Raw genomic sequence first — 20,196 nt, 5'->3', positions numbered from 1 at the left:
TAGCAGATCCCTTTGGTCACAGTCTCCAGTGATACTACGTCATCCCTTGTATGGATACTTTGAGAGTGTTATCAAGCATTTTTAGAACCTATGGAGTTGTATTGCTCCTTTCAAAATATTTTGGGAATAAATTTACTCTTCCTCATACAAGGAGAAGAAACCATCAAATGTTTTGAAGCATGATGAACAAAAACAAATGAAGCAGTTAATGGGAAAACCAACACCACTAAGGAAATTTTTTGCAGAACAACTTGACATATTACAAGTAATGCACAATGTGGATTCAATGAGTGATGTGGAGGCAATCTTAAGGGCTCAACAACTTGGATTCTTGGGTTGATATATTACAAGTAGAATTGTGAGAATTTATCTTCGGCCTTTGGAAGATTGGAAAAGACAACATGGAAGTAAGAGAACAAGTAATAAATGACCCATTTGAAAAACTCAATTACATATCTAATTTCTCTATAAGTGGTGCTACTTTTATTTGTTCCTATTACTCAAAAGAATTAGCATCAAGTTCTGTTTTAAATTAGTGTGGCAGTGAAAATAGCACAATGTTTATAAGCTTCAAAGAATTATACTAGAACTCTTATTTTTTACTAACATACATTCATATCATTCAAGGATGTGATGCCAAATTGTTTTGAAGTTAAGGCAATAGTATAATTTCTCCAAGTTTTGGACAGTTGATTTAGATGAAATAGTAAGTTGGCCACTTTTTGGTCAGTTGCAAGCACATATGGGTTGAATATGCATGAAGAGAGGATGTTGGATATTAAAAGATCAATTCAGCAAATGTAGCTACACTGAAGGAATTTGGAAGCTCATTTAATTTTAGGGTTATCATTCGACAAAGCAACCTCAGTATGTGACATTTGGTATAGAGGAGATTTCAATCCTCTCAAATCCTAACAAACGGGTTAACGACAAAGGAGTGATGGCCATCCTCAAGTTTGATACAAACTTTTTCTTAGCTTGATACTTTAGTATTTTGACTGAATCTAATGAGCTAACTTTTGTTTATTTGTGGGTATAGTATGGTTATATCACAGCTTCCTAGATCAGGACAAAATTTTGTAGATATGATGGATTACATATGCCCCTCCATAGGGTCTGTATCTCCTTGATCAAGGGTGTTATGTACACATCCATATTTTTTGCCTTATACTTCCCCGGCACAAGTAGGGCAAGCATGAGGTGTCCCTTATTTATTGTTAGCCATGGTGGGATATTGTAGTTCACCAAGATTATGGGCCATGTCGACCAAGATGTGGAGCGTAACATGAAAGGGTTCACGCCATCCATTGCGAGCCCGAGATGTAAATTGTGTGGCTCCCTCGCAAATTCTGGCCACATGTTGTCTACGTGCTTCCAAGCAGCACAATCTACTGGGATCCTCAAAGTGTCATCGATGGACCAGTCTATAGCATGCCACATCATCAATTGTGGAGTAGTTGCACAATGGAGTTGCATTTGAACGTGTGCTGTATTCTAGGAATGATGGGAAAATATCTCAAGACCTTAACTCGGATCGTCTCCCCAAGCAAATTCTACCTGTAGTGCTATACTCCACACTCCAAGAAATTAACCAAATTGCCTTACTCATGACAAAACAAAATACAATCATTAGGGCAAGTGTGGATGGTGTCATAATCCATCCCAACCATCATCAACATCTTCTTTGCTTCGTCTCTGGAATTGAGCATGGTATTTGGGACAGGCAACATCTTCTAGAGCAACCTATTACAATTTGCATATCCAAGCATGGATGATTTTTTCTTGTTAGTTTCATTAAGAAGTGAAAATTTTATATTGGTGTCGAAAGTTTGTATGCCCTAATAAAAATAAAGGTTTGAAACATTCGCCAGGTTTTGAAATTTTATGTGAAAAATTTTAAAGTTTCGCCAAGATTTACAACTTTTTCTTCAAAATTCAAAAGAAAATATATAAAATTGTAATATCTTCTATCAACATTGTGAAACCAAAAAATTAGATCAATAAAATTTTGCCAAGAATTTATATTAATATATAAGAATGGCTTCTATAAAAACATCCCTGATCCAAGAAACTTGTGAATGAGATACTAACTAATTAAAACAATTAGGAACGAGATACTAATATTAATGCTCCAAACCTCATCAAGGCTGAGACACTTGTGTCTGACCATCCATACTTCGGTTGCAAATTCAAGATCGAGAGGCAAGCTCATAGTTTTGACATCCTCGCACCATCATACAACAGTGTTGATGCCAAATCTTGAATCATGCTCTCATGCTCAGATATGTCACCCCCATTACTCGTGGTGCCTCCAAAAAAAGAATCCATCATGTATGTCATACCCTCATCCTCCTCTAGAGGATCATCCTCAAGATCATCTTGATCGAACTGTGGTGGTGGTGGTGCACATGCTCCTCACTACTCTCCTCATCCTACATAATACAATAATGCAAGGTTAGTGCACACAACAAGGACAAGCAATATAAGTATCCTTAAATCATTCAAATATCATTGGTTTATTGATGATGCAGTAGCATGTCATTGTACATCCTCTTTTGGTGGTGCCTCTCCATACATCTATAAGTGGCGCATGATAATACGGCACTGATGATGAACCCCTCACCTACAATGCATGCAAGGACAACGAAATCTCCCACAAAGCCACTCCAAAATCTTGGTAGGTGGCCCCATATCTGATGAGCTATCACTACTCATCCTCTCCACTTGCACACATCCACAGCCATCCCCCCAAGTCAAGTCAAACACCCAAACACCCAAATCCCCCAAATTCCCTCAAACTCATGTATCCCCTCTCTTTCACCAAACACTCTGGGGCATTCCTTCAAACACCCACTCACCCCCCAAAATCAAACCCCACTCACCTAGTTACTACCGACCACCACAGTGGCCCGCAATTACTCACCTACCACTTACCATCATTGGGCTTGCATGCGTGATTACTATGAGTGCAATAAATTACCAGTCACCGGGCTTGCATGCTCTATAGAGTACTAGAGTGCATGGTAATGAGTGATTAGAGGTGATTAGGCTTCATGATTTACTTTTGTGGTCATTACTACCCGATGCTAGTGGCTCTCATCAGCCACATTTGTAGTGGCTAAGATTCCACCAGGCTGGAAGTTAATTATCAAGCATTGCAGTGGCTTCATGATTTACTTTTGTGGTAATTATTGCATGATGCTAGTGGCTCTCATTAGCCACATCTGTGGTGGCTAAGATTCCACCGGGCTGGTAGTTAATTACTTACTCACCTACCAGTTACCACCACTATGGGCTTGCATGAACATGATTACTCTACGAGTGCAGTAAATTACTAGTCATCGGGCTTGCATGCTCAATAGAGTACTAGAGTGCATGGTAATGAGTGATTAGGCTTCATGATTTACTTTTGTGGTAATTACTACCCAATGGTGGTGGCTCTCATCAACCATGTTTATCATGGCTAAGATTCCACCAGAATGGTAGTGAGATAGTAGTTAATTACTATCCATTATAGTGGCCTATAATCACCCACCTACCAGTTACCACCACCAGGTGTCTAATTCATGATTACTAGCCATTGCTTGTCTAAGGTGGCACCTAAGATTACACCATGGTGGCCTACAATTAATATGGATGGAACATTGGGCCTCCAGGCCTCCAACCACCACAATGGCTCGAACTTTATAATATTTAAGATTCGTGGCATTTGCATTTTACTACATTGCTCTCATCTGCCTTGCTCTGCTACTTTGCTCCACACACTCGATTACTTTGCTCCACACATCCTCCTCCAAAGATCTCTTCCACCCCTTCTCTAATTTTCTCCATGATTGCTCCTCCAACTCTCATCACTCATTTGCTCCCTTGCTCATCTGCTCCATTTCTCACCCACTCATCTTTACCATGCCTACTACCACCCCTCAATGCAACATGATCCCCATGTTATCTGCCTTCTCATATAAGGTGATAGCGTTGCACTCACCTAGACTGGAAATGCTGGTTTTAGTCTCACTCTAGTGGACACCTTTCGTTCCCACGGTCGATTACCCCCATATTTTCATGTCACCACCTTGGACGACATGGTCACAAAGGGCCTCTATATCGCTATTCTATATGGGTTCCCCCTAGATGTCAACAAAGGCCTTAAGATTTTCACAATAGAGTACTTTCATCTTGTTAGGAGGGCAATAATCTGAGTCCTGGAAATGTGCATGGTCTTCAGCCTCTCCATCATCTCCTCTATTGGATCCCTAAAAAAATTTAATGCAACAAGCTGAGCTAGTGGCAATAATGAGTTGTACAAGTATCCTCTTGCTCAACGAATGGCATGATGTAATCTTTGGGGCTCTAAGGCTCTCGAGGATCTTTTGGCTCATTGGATGTAATCTTATTGTCTCTAAGGCTCTCAGCAATTGTTGAGTTTTTACATTTATGTAATCTCTTTTGTTTAATTTGAGGCTCTCAGTATGCACTATTGTTAACTTTTATATTTGAATAGTTATGGTCGCTAGATGTAATCTTCTAGCCTCTAAGGCTCTTAGCAATTGTTGAGTTTTTATAAATGTAAGATCCTCTGTTCAATTTGTGCTCAGTCTAAGTCGTTATTAATTTTTATATAACCTGTTATTGGACATAGATGTAATCTCTTTTGCTTAATTTTTACTCGATGAATTGTAGTTTTTATAAATGTAATATCCTCTATTCAATTTTTGCTCAATCTAAGTTGTTATTAATTTTTATATAACCTATTATTGGACGTAGATGTAATCTATTTTGCTCAATTTTCACTCGATGAATTGTAGTTGATTATCTAGATGGCACCACTGAGCTCCCACTGAGCCTCTAGTCACCATAGTGGCTCAGAATACTTTTTCCCTCATTTAGGATTTACTAGAACAAGGACTAAAATACCAGTAAAGTAGGACTACAGTTTCCTTGGTTTATGACTAAAATAGCTCCAAACCCCACCGTTGTGGTTGCATGGAAATACATCTAGAATTAAACTTTTAAAAAATGCAATTGATGATATGGCCCTTGAGGACCCCTCTAGGGGCAAGGGCCATATTGACATGCATTATACAGTATCCAGGATGCCACTGAACTGGTAGGGCATGTTGATATGGCCCTTGCCCTAAAGGGGACCCCTCAAGGTCCATATCATCAATTGCATTTTCCTTGGCTGCACAAGAAAATATATTTTACTTGGTACACAAATATATAACTCCAAGAACTAACATAGTGGTTGTCATAGATCTTCTATTTGCCAATGTGATGGTCATCGTAGATATCCTCTTGTAATACATAAAAATAGGTAACGGAGCCATAACTCCAAGAAACAATGCGGTGGTTGCTCCAAGCCAACCTTGAATTCTAGGTGATGATAGGTGGTCAGTCTAGACACTATGCTGCGAGCTATGATGTTTCGAATGATAGATTGCATCTCATTACTATGCCAAGAACTAGCATGGTGGTCTCTCCAAACCAACCTTGAATTTTCATAATCTGCATGGGTGTGCTACCCAGTGATGATAGGTGGCAAAGCTACGGTAAAAGGCTGCACGATGATAGGTGGTTAGGTCAGCTGTGCTCTGGTAGTGTTCAAACAGAATGATAGATTGCATCTCATTGTCATGCCAAGAGCCAGTGCAGTGGTCTCTCCAAGCAGACCTTGAATTTTCAAGATCTATATGGGTGCACTTCCTAGTGACAGGTGGCAAAGCAAGTTGTGGCAAAAGGCTACATCTCTGCACTTCATAAAGCAGTACAGAGATGCACAATGTAGTCTAGAGCTATCGTGTGTTGAGCGTTGTGGTGTTTAGAATAAATAGATTGCGTCTCATTATTATGCCTGTGCAGCATTGTAACGTCAGAAAAATTTTTGATGAGAGTGATGATTAGCGTAAAATTCAAAATATCACCTAGGAGTGCATCACGTCAAGGCCCCAAAATGGCCTGGAAAATAGTCCCACAATTAGCTACCCCAAGCAAACATTGAGCCTCTAGGAGCTGCATGCATAAACACCCCAAAGCAAAAAACATGCACAAGGTGGTAGCACATAGGCCATCCGATCATGCAGTCATCTATGATGGGGGTATGGTAGACCATGCATTTCAGACCCTGTTGCATAATAGGATAGGCATCTAATTTAACTATTGTAGCCAATCAATACCATAGTCTAGCTCTGTACATGAAGAAGTTGCTTCTTGATTCCTTCCTCCCTCATCCTAAGCCTGTGGATGTTCTCATTCATCTCCTCCACTCTTCGCTCACTCTATGTAATAGCTTCATCAGATTCCCTCTTGAAGCTCCTTAAATTGCTCAAAAACATCAACATGGAATGTTTCCAAGACTTCCACTCTAGTTTGGAAAATTTTCATGACAACAGACTGCTTTTCAAAACTTTTGAAAGCCACTACAAGCTCATGCAAAAGCTCATACCTTAGCTTGCTCTTGGGCCTATAAGGCCCTTGCTTTTGCCTCCTCTATCTTGGCTTCTACACCCTCCCTGAGAATTTTCTCAAGTTGTAGTATCTTTGCTGCATCGGTGGATTTCTATTGTAGAAAAGTAACCTTCTAAGACATCTTCTTATCATATTACTCAAAAATCCCTTTGAGGGTAGATGTCATCAGGTGCATTGCAAGTCTAGTAGACTGAGATGAAAATTTTGATTTGCCATCCATGCAATTCTTCAAGATGCTTATCATGCTCTTAGAGATTGCCCTTGAGAAAGAGACATCTTGTCCTTCCAGTTTCTCTACAACTGCTTGAACTTGCCAGAACTTCATGGTTCCTCTCATATTAGGAAAGAAGTGAATTGTCTTTTTTGGCACATCTTGGAGGTCTATTGGCAAGCTAGAAAGCTTAACTCCACCATCTTTACTAATATGAGTGTTGAGGTATACATCTAGCATATCATGTCTCTTCCACTGCTTCTTGAAGAAGTATGCTTGCAAATTTCCTCCAGGAATGATTAGCGCATTTTCAATCATGAACACCTATTTCATTAATTTTGGACTTTTTGTGTTGTTTTTGGACGAAGCCCAAAAAATCCTTCCCAAATGAAAATTTTACTTTGTGAAAATATCCAACCCAAATCAAAATTTTACTTTCTGAAAATATTCTTCCCAAATCAAAAGTTCACTTTGTGGCACTATCATATTCACATAAAAATATTGTTTTTTCAATCTATACTTTTGCTCCAACATGCAAGAATTTGAAATAATCCTATATTAGAAATTCTAGCTATATCTAAGTTATTTGTTAATTTAATTATTTTTAATATTTTTCCTTGATGTTTTTCCTTGACGTGATAAATTTATAAATCCATGAAAGGAGACTTAAATATTTCATGAAAATAACATTGTCACTCACAATATGCACAAAATTTTTAAAACTTTTAATAAATAGAAAAAAGAGATGATGCCATAAGACCCAAGTTTTGTATTGAACCAAAGAGGTATAGTAGCAATTATAGCTATTATTATATGATTACATTGAGAGACGTTGCTCTCAGCTAGTGTCTTTGTATCCAAAATGATATAGATTGAACATATGTTTACAATTTAAATTGTTGCTCTTAAAGAGACTCAATTCATGTCATCTGCATAATTTGACTCCCCATTGTCTTATTGCTCAATGTCATGACAGTCCCTTGCCAGGTGCCATCTGCATAATTTGACTCCCACTTGTCTTGCCAAGCCTTGCCCCTTGGGTGCATTGACTCCCCATTGTCTTATTGCTCAATGCAATAGTCCCTTGCCAGGTGCCATCTACATTAACTCCCTATTGTCTTGCCAAGCCTTGACCCTTGGGTGACATCCAGTGCAAAATACAGGTGCCATCTGCATTAACTCCCACAAGTTATCTTGCCAAGCCTTGCCCCTTGGGTGCATTGACTCCCCATTGTCTTATTGCTCAATGTGATAGTCCCTTGCAAGGTGCCATCTGCATTAACTCCCTATTGTCTTGGCAAGCCTTGACCCTTGGGTGACATCCAGTGCATATTTTGACTCTCATTTGACATAGGAGGCGATGACTCTGATTATAATTGTCTTGGATTGGCTTCTTGCCTAGTACCCAAATAAAATCCTTCAATGGACTTCAATACAAAGCTTTAATCATGGAAATTCTTCATTTGCACTATCTCCTTCTACTTCCTCCATGGCGAGCATCCTTAAAAATTCGTGTATATGCAAAATAGTTTGCTGTGGTATTTTTATTTTTCCTTCTACCTCATATCCCATGCGCTTCTTTGATTTCTTTGCCCTTGAATGCCAAGACACTATGATTGTCTCCGTCGAAACTTGAGAGACCGCTTCATCATTTGGGACCCACTCCTTCATTATACAATTAGTATACAATGTGTTGTTATCCATATTCTCCTTTTGCCCTTTGGCTCATACCATACTGCTGTAAATGTTGTAGCTCTCCCTTGGTCATCTAAGTTGCACATCAACTACTTTTGCAACCCAAAACTTCACATTCTCATATTCATCATCCGATGGCCGAACCACAACAAAACAATTGACCTCTATATCTACTTGTGGCATAAACTCTCTCTTCTTCGGTCCAAAATATGGACGTGGGAGTAATGATACAAATTCATTTTCAAAGACTGGGGAGCTGGGTGCAAATTGTTATGAGCATTTGGCCAAAACATATTGCATTCTTCCTTGACATCCTTTGAGCCTCGCATTCTCTCAAGGTCCTTTATTAAATTTCGTGTCTTGTTAATTACAGTGGTAGTGTGTTCTCTCCAAGTAGGCTTCGAATCAGGATATCTCCGGAGCATTTCCTCTTTGTATGTATTAAATGCTTTTAATCCTTCTATTTCACAGTTAGACCTCTCATTGAATTCTTGTATAGGAGCCCATGTTGGATACCTTTCCTTGCTGGGAATTGAAGTTAAGAGACTGTAAGGTTCTTCAGGTTCCCATTTCGTATCATGAGAATACTGTTGCCATTGCATTACACGTTTTTCATCTTTTAAAAAAAACGAAAGTAGTGTGGATTGGTATGACCTATCAATGCATCACCACCTGTTTGTATGAAAGGTAGAATGAAGCTCTTCCAATCATACATTCTTTCGAGCATCTCACATACTATACTTTCCTTGCGACCACCAACTTGCCTGCCACATCTTCTTACCAAGTCATCTATTGTCTCCACATCCTTGCATTTAAGCTCCCTTGAGACTGTGCTAAAAACCTGATCAATATCCTCATGTGTATGCCCAACATACAAAAATCCACATTCGACCTCATTGAAGATTCGATGAGCAACTAGCATGGAGCAGAATGCAAACATGAGTACATTCTTATTTTCTCGCCAGCAATTATCAGCTTGTATTCTCAAAGTCGGTGGTAGGCGACCTTTTTCTGCATGTACATTGTGAATTGCCTTCATAATAGATGTTACAACTTGATTGCTATCATGTAGATGCAAGGAATCAATCCATATATCTACAAAGAACTTAATTCCATGCACTAACACTCCACATAGATGTGTCTTTAGAAAGTGCTTTCCTGTAATTTAGGTGGAGTGGCAACAAAACGAGGCAATGTTGTTGTATTCTGATCCATGCCATCTACAATAGGCACATGTAGTCATCGGGATGCGAAATAGCTTGCTCCTTCCAAAATGCATATTTTTGATTGGAATGTCGAATAAGGTCATGATGAGATTTTTGGTTTAATTCCCTTTGATTTGGACATGTTGCACTCTCAATCACTTGCTTTAAATCATCATAGACATTGCACTTTGACATTTTTTGACTCCTTGGGATCTTAACATATCCAAAGTTCTTCTTCCAAAGAGTATACAAAGTATGAGAAGAAGCTACGGCATCCCCTCTTTGCCTTTGCTTTTTTGCAATAGAGTCAAATACTTAGAGCTTTGTCAAGCCCATTGGAAGGTGCATTTCAGTGATTGCGTTGTTGAGATATCGAGCTCCACTCGAGATATGCCAGGGTGACCGTTGGGTACTTATGTCACCGACTTGTTAGCTGGAGATGCGGTTGGTACACCGCCCCATGAATAATAGCTGGATGACAGCTATCCTTATCTACACTAGTTCGTGGCTCAGTTAGTATGCCACCTTAGTTAGTTGAGTTTGGTTTGAGATCCACATATAGGGTTCTTCTATTTCTTTGTACTTGAGTTCTTTTGGCTTTCACAACTAAGAAGAGAAAAACTATTTTCAGCCTCCACCTTCGTGTGTATTCCCCCATTGTGCATGTGAGAAAGCCTCAAGTGAGACTCCTTCCCTCTCTCCCACAATCTTCACATGGTATCAGAGCCTTGTTCGTGGTAAGGAGCTCAAGAAAGCAAACCAAGTTCGCAGTGTCCTGGTAAGAGGACCAGTGTTGCTTTCCTATTTCGAGTTTGGGAGCAAATCTCTGCAGGTAGCACAGCCAGAAGTGCAGGAGTGCACTGTTTCAGATTGAGACGCCCTTCGCGGTGTGGCGAGAGCGCAGTATATGCTGCGGGTAGAGGCGAAGCCCTCAGTGACTTTATTTTTCTGATTTGAGGCCGTTTTGGGGCCCGTTTTGAAGGCGGAAGTTCTTCGCAGGCACTCAGAGAAACGCCCTGTTTTTTGCTGTGCGACCACTGCGCGGCTAGTCGGTGGAAAGGTGCCGCAGAAATTGCATCGTATGCCTATGTGTAGAGATACTGGGAGTTGCAGATTCATGCTTATTGCCTGTTGATGCAAAATCGTCACTAGAAAGTGACTGTGTGGTGGAATACCACTTTCGTCAGTTTTGCAGATCTGCCCGTGTGAGGCAAAAGCTGTGTTTTTTGCAGTGACAGAATTTTTTGCAGTGTTCTATAATGGCATCTGATTCTCTTTCGCAGATTGTCACTGAAAAGCTTGACAAGAACAACTTCCAGGCATGGAAGTTTAGAATGACGAATTTCTTGATGGGAAAAGGCTATTGGGAATTCATTACAGGAAATGAAGAAGAACCTGTTCTTCCTAATGTTCCCAGTCAACAGGAAATGCAGGCATTCAAAGGATGGCATGAGAGAGCCAGGAAAGTTATGTACTGGCTGTCTATCAGTATTTCGGACTCCATGATTGTGCATATTCAGGATGCAAATACGCCAAAGGAGGCATGGGATACTTTGGCAAAAATGTATAGCACAAATACGCAAGCCAGGAAAATGCAACTCAAACAGGAGTTGCACAATGTGCAGAGAGAAAATTTGAGCATAAATGACTACCACATGAAAGTGAAGAAAATTGCAGATGCACTTGCTTCCATTGGGTCGCCAGTGGATGATGATGATTTGGTTTCTGTGACCTTGAATGGTCTAGGAAAGGATTATGCACAGTTCCGGACATCCATTGCCGTCCGTGAAAACTTTCCTGATTTTAAGGAGTTGATTGCTCTTCTAATTTCTGAAGAGCAGAGAAATGGGGGTGCATCTTCTTCAGCAGGAACTTCAAAAGAAACTGTCTTCTACTCAAATGCTGGCAGAGGTAGAGGCAGAGGTAGAGGAGGCCGATCTGCAGGCCGTGGTAGAAATCAGAATATGTAGCAAACGCAAGAAAACCAGTCCTATGCAGGAGGACGTGGTAACTCTAGAGGCAGGGGGAGCCAAAGAGGCCGTGGTGGATGGCAGAGAAGCCAAAATGCAAACAGCAATGTTGAATGCTACTATTGTGGCAAAATGGGTCATATGGCTAAAGACTGCTACAAAAAGCAGAATGACATTATGAGTGGAAAATTGCAGCAAGGCAATTATGCATCCTCTAGTAGACAGGGCGATGATAGAAATGAGCATTTGTTTATGGTGTAGCATATGACAAATTCTGTAACAAGTGCAGAAGAAAGCAATGATGTGTGGTATGTTGACTCGGGTGCGTCAAACCACATGACAGGTCACGCTGAATGGATGCAGGATGCAAGAAAAATGGAAAAACCAGGATTTGTGGAGACTGGTGATGATACTGCACATCCTATTGTGCAGATTGGCAAAATTCCTTTGTCTATGCAGGATGGGAAAAAGAAATACTTGTCTGATGTATTTCATGTCCCGAACATCACCAAGAACCTGGTTTCTGTTGGTCAAATGGTTGAGCAGGGCTTGCAGGTTAGATTTAATCATCATGGATGCTTTGTTGAGGATATGAAAAATAACAGTCGCTTGATAGCAAAAGGAAAGAAGAAGGGCAGGATGTTTACGTTGGATGCAGACATGCCTGAATTGAGTGCAGCAATGTTTGCACATGGGACCGGTGTAGTTGCAGATATTGATATCTGGCACAAACGCATTGGTCATGTTAATATACAGCGACTAAAATCAATGCAAGCCCAAAATATTGTTGCAAGATTGCCTAAATTCAAGGTTGCAGAAATGCACAAGGTTTGTGAAGCCTGTCAATTTGGGAAACAGGCAAGGAAACCTTTTCCTAGGCATGTTCAAGAGAGTAAAAAGCCATTGGAATTAATCCACTCTGATGTGTGGACTACAAAAGCTGCATCTATTGGAGGCTGTCACTATTTTGTCACATTTATTGATGACTTCAGCAGAAAACTGTGGGTGTATTTTATGAAAAAGAAAAGTGAAGTGTTTGGGCACTTCAAAGCTTTCAAAGCTATGGTTGAAAAAGAAACAGGCCTGCAAATAAAATGCCTAAGGTCAGATGGAGGGGGAGAGTACCTCTCAAATGAGTTTGCAAGGTTCTTGCAGGAGCATGGTATAAAGCAGCAATATTCATGCAGTCATACCCCACAGCAAAATGGAATTGCAGAAAGAAAAAACAGGCATATTGGAGAGGTATCTCGGGCTATGCTAAATGAAAAAGATCTACCAAATTATTATTGGGCTGAAGCAGTTGCTACAGCAGTCTATATAATGAACAGGACTCCCACTGCAGCAATACATGGCATGACGCCAGAGGAGATGTATACTGGTAGGAAACCAGATATTTCTCATTTGAAGATTTTTGGTTGCATTGCTTATGTCCATGTGCCAGATGAGTTGAGGTCCAAGTTGGATCCAAAAGCTGAGAAGTGCGTCTTTATTGGTTATTCTCTGCAGCAGAAAGGATATAGATGCTATAACCCTTCCACACGTAAGTTCACAGTGAGCAGAGATGTTATTTTTTATGAGATGAGCAGCTGGTATAAACCAGTAAATGTGATGATTGATGTAGATGCACAAAATGGTAATGCTGCATAGAATGCACAGCAGCAATCACAAAATATCAGTGGACCTGGAGTGTCCTCTACCAGTGGTTCACATACTTCGCCATGGATAGGCAGATTGAGATCAGGAGAATCCCCTCAAAGCAATGCAGAGAGTGGTACGCAGGTATCACGAAAAGGAAAAGAGAAGGTAGATCAGCCCATGTATGATGTGAATGCAGGTCACTCTTGTGTGGATGGTGAATCCAGTGGCTCAGAACAGAGCATTGATGATGAGTTGGGTATTCCTTCTATTGTTACACCTGGAGTAAGGAAGACCAGGGATGTTTTGAGAGCACCTGGAAGTGAGCCTATTTTGCGCAGGTCTACCAGGGTTAGGTATCCTGTGGATAGGCTGAAATATGATGGATTTACAGCCATTCACTATGCCTATATGGTCAAAGTGATACAGGAACCAGAACCCACTTCTTTTGAGCAAGCCATGGGAAATGAAAAATGGGAGAAAGCCATGGATGAAGAAATGGATGCCTTGGATGCTAATGCTACATGGGAATTGGTGCCTTTGCCTAAAGGCAAGAATGCAATTGGTTGTAAGTGGGTTTATAAGATCAAGCGCAATGCAGATGGTTCTGTGAATAGATACAAGGCAAGATTAGTTGTCAAGGGGTATGCACAGACATATGGCATTGATTATGAAGAAACTTTCAGCCCGGTTGCAAGGATGGCAACCGTAAGAGCAGCCATTGCTATGGCTACATCAAAGGGATGGTCTTTACATCAGATGGATGTAAAGAATGCCTTCTTGCATGGTGATTTGCAAGAAGAGGTCTTTATGGAGCAGCCAGCAGGTTATGTTCATGCCACTCATCCTGAGTTTGTTTGCAGGTTGAAGAAAGCCTTGTACGGCTTGAAGCAAGCACCTAGAGCATGGTCTGACAAGATAGGACAGTATCTTGTCACTATTGGCTTTCAGATTTCCAAGGCAGATTTCTCACTCTATGTGAGAAAAACAGAGAAAGGGATTATGCTGCTGGTCATTTATGTTGATGATTTGATCATCACAGGTGATAGTGATGAAGATATCCTTCATGTGAAAATGCTATTGAGGCAGAAGTTTGAGATGAAGGATTTGGGAGAGCTGCGTTATTTCTTGGGCATTGAGGTGATTAGATCACCAAGTGGGATACAGCTCTTGTAGAGGCAGTATGGATTGGACATGCTGTCCAAATATGGGATGACAGGCTGCAAGCCTATTTCAGTTCCTTTGGAGCAGAATGTGAAGCTGAGCACAGATGCAGGTGAGCTTCTGGAAGACCCTACTATGTACAGACGCATAGTAGGAAGTTTGATTTACATGACTATTACCAGGCCAGATTTGAGCTATGCTGTTGGGTTGGTAAGTCAGTTTATGCAGGCTCCAAGGAAACCGCATTTGGATGCGGCTAGACGCATACTCAGGTATGTGAAGTCCACATTGCAGTATGGACTATTTTATGAGGCTGGGGTTCAGATACAGTTGCATGGATACACTGATTGGGCTGGTAGCATTTCTGATAGACGATCTACCAGTGGATATGTGTTCTCTTTTGGGAGTGCTGCAGTCACTTGGAGCAGCAAGAAACAGCCTACAGTTGCCTTGTCGAGCACAGAGGCTGAGTACAGGGGTGCAGCAATGGCTGCATGTGAGGTAGCTTGGTTGCATAAGCTACTCTATGATATGCATCAGTCTACAGATGGGCCAGTTGTCATTTATTGTGACAACATGAGTAGTATACATTTGGCAAAGAACCCAGTCTTTCATGCCAGAACAAAGCACATTGAGGTGCATTATCACTATGTGCGGGAGAAGGTTTTACTAGGTCTCATTGATCTAGTTTATGTCAGCACAGAGGATCAGGTAGTTGACATCTTCACAAAAGCATTAGGCGCAAAGAAGCTGCGCAAGTTCAGGGACCTGCTTGGTGTGCAGGATTTGGGATTGAGCTCGAGGGGGAGTGTTGAGATATCGAGCTCCACTCGAGATATGCCAGGGTGACCGTTGGGTACTTATGTCACCGACTTGTTAGCTGGAGATGCGGTTGGTACACCGCCCCATGAATAATAGCTGGATGACAGCTATCCTTATCTACACTAGTTCGTGGCTCAGTTAGTATGCCACCTTAGTTAGTTGAGTTTGGTTTGAGACCCACATATAGGGTTCTTCTATTTCTTTGTACTTGAGTTCTTTTGGCTTTCACAACTAAGAAGAGAAAAACTGTTTTCAGCCTCCACCTTCGTGTGTATTCCCCCATTGTGCATGTGAGAAAGCCTCAAGTGAGACTCCTTCCCTCTCTCCCACAATCTTCACATGCGTCACTGTTAGGGAGTTTGGTAGATATATGGGGTTGAGGTAAAGCATTTTCATGTATGAAGTCTTGCGAAATTGCTGCTGCTCTGACAGTTGAGATTCTTGATTTGGACCTTCCTCTATTACCATGAATGCTAAATTTGTTGCCGCCCTTTGCCTTGGTGACTAAATCCCAATATGTACCATGGGATAATCCAGTAATATTGCGATATGCCTTATTACAAATCCTTTTTTTATTTACGAGAGGTTTTACCTTTTGTCTTGAACTTAGCCTTTTATTGCCATTCTGAAGAAAGCAAGAGAGACTTGTGACAAGGTATTCATTTCTTTCGCTTCCTCTTCTTTGCCACACGTGTCCTCTACATTCCCTGATGTCTGCAAGATCAATGAAGCGCATACATCTTCGCTTGCAACATAGATATCCCAATGCATTTAGCATGTTCTCCTCCTTCATTACTCTCTTCCTCTTTGGTTGCTTTTGTGGATCTGCCTAGATTCACTTTCTCTTCATGCATATGTATGACCGTTTTCGTTCCTCGTGTGCATTGTTATCTATATTTATACACTTCTTTTCCTCACATTTGTTTGTAACCAAGCATCCATGATTGGTCGTTACATCCTTGGCCATATCACAATCAAAGTTAAATATTGAATAATCCTTGTTTTTAACATACTCTAAGGACCATTCAATGAATTCAATATTCTACGAGAGTATTGAGAACCTTGAAACTCTTCCACTCCTGAGAGAACATCACTCATTGGGACATCTTGCATGGCTTTCACAAATCCACAAGCTTGATTGACACCAGGTTTGCTAATATGCATGAACTCATCCACACTTGACAAGACATCGCTATTGAAACCTTTGCCCTTCTCACTGTGCAAGAATTCATCGACCTCAGATAAGGCTTCGCTTCTAAAATCATTTTGTTTCTCGGAACCAATGAACTCATCCACTCCAGATAAGATGTCACTTCTATAATTGAGTATATTGAAATCATCCACATTTGAAGTGATAGAGCCTGGCACATGGGCATGCTTTTTAGGTCCTTTACTATTGTAGTATACCTTGTCTTTATCATTGGAAAACCACGTGCCTCTTTCTCATGTTTAAAAATTGCATGCTCCATCTCATATTCTTGCCTACCTCATAGTAGGGATCACATAAGAATGTTATGTTATCAACCATACCATCATCAGTGACTTTTAAAATCCTCATCTGTGCAAATGACCATTGCTCCACTTGTTCAAATCCCAATACTTCACCTTTTGCTACAGTCTTATTTGCAAATGATCTCATTTGTAAAATGTCCCCTATAGTAAAATCCAAGGTGGTGCACTTTGTATTCTTAATAATGTCTGTTGCGTAAGTCTCATCTTTGTCCCATGCTATAAATGATTTGTTGGATGTATTGTAGGGCATAACATCTCCAAGTGTTTCCATATCTCCACATTTATACTTTAGCTCAACATGTGCACTAAGAATCTTTGATACAGTAACTACCACCTTATCTTCGCCAAGTCTTCGAAAGTGGCAAACTGAATTGGGATCACTATCATGGATTGTAGCAAATGCAATTACTTCTGAGGATTACCAAAAAGCGAGCAGCCCCAAATAAGCGAGCAAGATTAAATAGGTTTCAAGCGAGCGAGAACCTCATCCAGCATCTTATTCCTCTCAATATCATTGGAACAATTGATGTGATCATAAGCAAATTAAACATATTCCAACAATGAAGGCATGCCTGAAACTCACAATTAACTTCTCTTTCATCCCCATACTATCAATTTGAGTCGTTGTGGAGAGGTAGAGACACAACAATACATAAAATTTGCGATAAAAAAAGCAAACACTACTCAGATTGAACATCCACACAGCAAGATAATGATAGATCACAATGTAGAATATATGACTGAAAATATGTAAACATGATCATGTGCTACATATACATATCATGTCTTTTATGCTTGCAGAAGATCATCCATACATTCGATCCAAAAACATGGAAATAGAACTAACTATGTCAAAAGAAAAAAAATACATTTTCATCATAAGGATTAATTTTGCTTAGTGAAAATACCTATGTAATCTGGACAATACCATGCTTTAAAAAACTTAGGGAGCCAAAAAAGGATTTTAGCCCTCCATATTTCTATTATGACCAATGTCTGAATGATAGTTCTATCAGAACTAGAAATGAATGCATCTAACCACTATGTTGAGTGCTCATCCAGTATCCTATAGACTATTATGTTAAAGTCAATACGTGACCACAAACTCAAGCATAAGAGGAGCATGATTCAAGTGAAATAATTGGCAAAGACACTCGGTAACTAGTATCCTACTGCATCTAACGAAAAATATGCACCAGGCATTAACAAGCTTTTATTTCCACCCGTATAAGCAAACTCGTATCTTGTAGTATGAAAAACTTTAAGGAAAACATTTCACTTAATGCATCAGTTAAGCCAGTGACTACTCATCATGCACAATCAAACAATCATCAAGGAAAGTCTAGTCAATCAAGTTGAAGCAAAAAACCAAATATCTATTCGGATCTATGCCGTGGTGTATCCGCCAACCATGAGTAGCAAAAGAACCTATGAAAAAAGCAAAATAGGGATTATGCCACTCTACCATGATCACTTCCATGCTACAAATAAGGGAATACATAGTCATTTTAGGGTACTTTTAGGGTTCATTCCCAACCACTAAAAAGAGAGCCAATGCTATCTATTTGTATTCATAAAATCTTTATGAACATTATCATGTTCAATATAAGGATAGGAGCCAGCTCAATGGGTAGTCTTAAACAAATATAAATACTATTCAAATTTTAACCTTATGCAAAAGCTTTTTTTTTAACACAAAGTAAAACTTGATTATACATATAGATGGGAATCAGGTCACTTTTGTAAGTATGTATTTAGTAATTAAGTTGAAAATATTCCCTTAGAAAAATAGCTCAATCAACATAGTACCCATATTATATATCCAAAATTTACAAGATCTCATTCATACCATTAGATTGTTTTCATCACTTGTCATCAGTACTAACCTCAATTGGCATTATGTATTTGGGTCAAAATAGTTTTTAGTATAGGATATAATGGAGCAATACATTTATGTAATATCTAGTGATCATAGTTTCTAATATAGGATAAAATGGAGCATAGAGTAATGTTGTCATTCAAAAATGATAATATACCTTCCTTGACCATATACAAGTATCATGCATTCATAAAAAAAGTTAGTCATAAACTGCAATATAATGTGCCCATAATGCATGTACATTAAATCTTCACATGTTAGAATGTGAAAAAGGGAATAATTTAACTATGAAATCAAGGATCAATGTAGGAAATGGTCTTCTATGCACACATATATGCTAAGGGTCCATCTAATACAATATTGGAAATTGATGTGAGTATAAGTGTATGCATCCATCAGTGATGTATATGAGTGTATGCATCCATTTGTGATGTATATTGTTGTACTAATCCATGGTGCTTTACGGCTTGAGTTGTTTGTAGCACAATTAATCACAACAATTTTGTATTTTTTAAAAGAAAAATGCCATAAACATTTCATGCTGCAAAATACACACAAAAAAATGGCATTTGTAGCATTAATCCAAGAATTTCCTACAAGCAATCTCCATCCCTCCCTTTCTTGCTTACTCTTTCGGCCACCTCCACCCTCTTGTTGCCCTTCAAGACTGCCTCTTGCCTCCTCGCCTCCTTGCTTCCTCACCTCCTTGCTTCTTTGCCTTCTCACCTCCTTGCATCATGCTTGTTGCTGGCAATTCCAAGGCTGTCCCTCCCCTCATTGGCCAGCTCCTCTACTCCTCACATCATCCTTCTCCTCATTTTGGTGTCTCTAATGAATAGCTTGGGGGTCTTGTTTTTGGAGGGGGGAAGCATAAGAATGGCAACACCTTAATGCGCTGTCATTTTTCGTGCTTTTGCCACCCAAAAACAAGACCTGCAAAGCCCTTTGGGCGTGTTAAGCCATTTTTTACCATTATACCCCCAAAATCAAGAGGCTCATTCAAGCTTAAGCAAGGGCTTTGCAAGCATTGCAAGTCCAGTAAATGAAATCAATCAGATTAGGAATTGGCAAACTCAATTTGGGAATGGTCAGAAATACTTTGTCTTTGAATAATGCCTTGGATCATGGGATGGGGTCCCATGAACCTGCTGCCTATGACGATGAATGATTCTACCCTCGATTAAAAGTGACGTGTGTAGTAGTAAAAGGATAGCCCTCATGGAATCTCTAAGGGGTCTTGATTTTGGCCATGATTTGCACATTCTAGCACTTGAGCCATATATCAATTTCCAACACTTGAGGCATATAGTGGCTTTGCCCACACAATGTTTCCAGCTACAATCCAAGCCTCAAGCAATCTCATATTCTGTATCCAGAGACATCATGAGGGGTAGAGCCTCTTTTTGGTAGTCTCACTAGCAATATGTATTGAAAAAAAAATGTATTCAATTATTATATTCTTCCTTGCTATATGAATGCTCTTAATGCATCCAAATTGTAGAACTACTTCTTAGTTATATTGTATAATAACCTCCATATGTATGCTCGTGAGACAACAAAAAAGAGACCTGGCAACCCAAAAATGATAGTGCATTGATGCGCTGCCATTTTTGGGCTACTAGGCCTCTTTTTTAATGT

This window comes from Dipteris shenzhenensis, chromosome 26 (assembly GCF_047967505.1).
Source record: "Dipteris shenzhenensis isolate YYH24624 ecotype China chromosome 26, Dip_SZ_1.0, whole genome shotgun sequence".
In the NCBI taxonomy this organism is placed as follows: Eukaryota; Viridiplantae; Streptophyta; class Polypodiopsida; order Gleicheniales; family Dipteridaceae; genus Dipteris; species Dipteris shenzhenensis.
This window is presented reverse-complemented; position numbering follows the sequence as displayed.